General features: G+C 31.6%; 1 protein-coding gene across 1 annotated transcript in view; it reads left to right on the top strand.

Annotated features, from left to right (window-relative positions):
* The window catches only part of LOC107726989 (neural cell adhesion molecule L1-like protein), a 62,296-nt gene that overhangs the window by 23,797 nt on the left and 35,356 nt on the right, over positions 1-3,143 (top strand). The window lies entirely within an intron of this gene.

The raw sequence follows: 3,143 nt of genomic DNA, 5'->3' as shown, positions 1-3,143 counted from the left end.
AATTTTACACTTTTTAAAAAATTGGATGGAAAAGATTCATACAATGCAGTGTATATTCTACATTGTGCATAACAACACAAATGTTGTTAGATGTGGAAATTTACGTTCTCATACACTTTGATATCATGCTGCTTTTATCTGTATCCGATGACTACTGAAACATCAGAAACTGATCGTGCTCCCTTTCTATATAGTCCATCACCTCAGCTGAGAGGTGAAAAATATCTCTAGTGCTGCTCGCACGCCTCGGAGGTGATGGCTCAGTCAGCTTCACTAAGATCTTTTGGACTGGAATGAAGCACACATCCTTTCCCTTACCAAAAAGTAGTATACTTCAAGTTTATTTTAGTAAGTATACTTAAGTTCAAGTATATTTTTAAGTATACTTCATGTAGTAAGTATACAAATATCAGTTTACTAGTAGTATACTTGTAAGTGTACTATTTCAATACTCCTTGGGACTAAATTGGCCCACTTTCTAGTATATGAAAGTATACTTTTAAGTATACTGTTAGTATAACAGTAAAAAACTTTGAGTACACAACTAGTTTACATCTATGTTTTTAGTTTGTACTGCAACTATACTAAAAGTGAACTTATAGGTATACTGATAGTTTACTAATTAAATACTTGTAGCATTTTTAGTACACTTTGAAGTATAGTCTCAGTAAACTACTAGTTTAGTAGTTTTATATTGCAAGTACTCCTGTAAGTTTTCTTTAAGTGAACTTTACATCATACTTTAAGTATACTACTACGTCCCTATTTAGGTATTAATTTGTATATATTTTGTTACATGAATATCTGAACATACAAAACATCAAAAGAACAGGGTATCTGCTTGTAAACAAAAACATTTTATTCTAGCTTCATGCATTCTTTTTTTAAACACTTGAATGTGGGTAAGTTTTATAAAAAAAAAAAAGAATAAAAAATAAAGAAATTAACAAGATTTTGAACAAAAAGCTCAAAAATGGCTATTAATTGGATTTAGAATGATAATCAAAACGTAGATGGAGTCGATCAACACCCCAAAGCTCGACAATCATTATTACCTCTTAATGGGTCGACATTTTATTCCATAACGTTACACAGTTTTGATGCTGTTTTATGTCTGATGATCGTGTTAGAATACATGTGGAAGCATGTGTTGTTTCGGTTTCTTCTTCACCTGTGTTTTTTTGGGGGGGGAAATTCTGTACAGAAGATGTGTAATAGCGCCCCCTACCGTATAACAATGAAAAGGTTCTCGGAGCACAAGTATAGCTCAAATATATTTAGACTTTTTCTAAGTATAAGTCAAGTATACTTAAATGTCATTTTAAGTATATTCCTGAGAAGTACAGAAAGCCCATGTCTGAGAAGTACGCAAAAAATAAACTGAAAGTATACTTTCCTATTTTTTAGTTTAAAAGAAGTCTACTAATAGCACACTTGAATAAACTTCTTTTTCGTAAGGGAAGCCACAAGTGAGGTGTCTCTTTTCTGTTAAATCAGAGTTTTGGTCTCCGCTACAAGTAACGAGCGACACTACATTTTGTCAGTCGCTTGGTTGCTTTATTTGTACACACTGAAATCTCTGATTCACGTATATTAAACATCAAACTTGGACAAGGAGAGACTGATTGTAAAAGAAATCAGAGATTATAAGGTAAATTAAAGGTTATCCATTAAAAGCATGCTGTCCGAAAATAGTCATGAAAATACAAGATACTGAATGTAGTTTTACGGTCTTTGCCCAGTGTGTTGTGCATGTGAAACAGAGATAACGCCTCTAATTGGCTGTTTTGTGCTTGGTTGTGTTGCGTCACGCACCATTTTCACGTTCAGTTTCTTGTCACAGGAGTCTTGTCACATCACGCCTGGTTAGGACACGGTGTATGAGTGCTAATTGTGTGTTAATTTATGGAACCTATCCATCCCAAAAAATTAAACTTAGGCCTATATTTAAGATTTATGTATTTTAATTTCATATAAAATTTCCATTGATTTGGATTACACTGTTTTAACTTAAGCTAATAAACATGTTGTGATGCATATTTGCCAGTTATACATAAATGCAATAAACTGTGTTTTAAATGCACAGTAACCAGGTTTATACATTTATCATTGACAAACCATGAATAAAAATGTATATGCAAACTAATTACATAAATGTAAACTGAGTCTTGCTTGTTCCACAGCTAACCATATTTAAACCATGGTCATGTTTAAAAGTAAATAAATTAATACATTATTTAATAAATGTAATTCAATTCAAAGGTTTTCACACTTATAGTTTTCACATAGATTTATGATGATTCTAAGGAATTTTGATAACTATTTATTTTTAAAATATGAATATTTGAACAACAACAACAATAATAATAATAATACACTTTGCCATGATTCATTGTTTGAGGAATGGGTGTAAGAACATTTGGAAGAACGTGGGATAAGGCATGAGAAACATCTACCAAAATCTATAGGAGGGGCTAATGTTTCCGTCACTTAATAATAGTGATTACCACAGAATGTACAAAATATTTCTATTTCAAATAATATGTACAGAATGATTACCATGATTTTTCATATCCATTCTGTTTTAATAATTGTAATTATTTTTATATAATTGCCTACAGGGCTAAAAAAATAAATAATAATAATAATAATAAAACATTGCTTTCTGATTAGCCTAACTAGCAATAGACATTCATGCTGGCTGAAATTGGTCTTCACTGCAAAACAAAACAAAGCAAAACAAAAAATGTGTGTTGTCTGTATTATTGTCCAGTAAATCTAGCTAAATATCCTTAAAATATATTTCTTAAATTACAGTTTAATCAATATTTTATTAGAGGTATACTAAATGATTCTGACATGGTTTTTAGCATGGTGTTACTGTAGCTAGACTTTAGATTATGGGTGAATGATAGTTGTTGGGCACAGAGTGTCTGATAACAACAGTACAGAGACCCACTAAGGTCAAGTGAATTAAGTGAAGGAAAAGGGACAAAACATTGAGAAAAGACACTGCAAGGTCTATAGGCCTTTTGAAATGTCTGTTCTCTCTAGTGGATCCTCCTTTTGCACTCGTGTTTATACTCTTTTCTTCTTAGAAAAGTTTCCTTTCAAAAACCTTTGGTCAATTTTGAAAGTCATAG

Source organism: Sinocyclocheilus rhinocerous, unplaced genomic scaffold (assembly GCF_001515625.1).
Source record: "Sinocyclocheilus rhinocerous isolate Xijiao unplaced genomic scaffold, SAMN03320098_v1.1 scaffold666, whole genome shotgun sequence".
Taxonomy (NCBI): domain Eukaryota; kingdom Metazoa; phylum Chordata; class Actinopteri; order Cypriniformes; family Cyprinidae; genus Sinocyclocheilus; species Sinocyclocheilus rhinocerous.
Note: the sequence above shows the minus strand (reverse complement) of the source record. Positions and strands in the feature narration are given on the sequence as shown.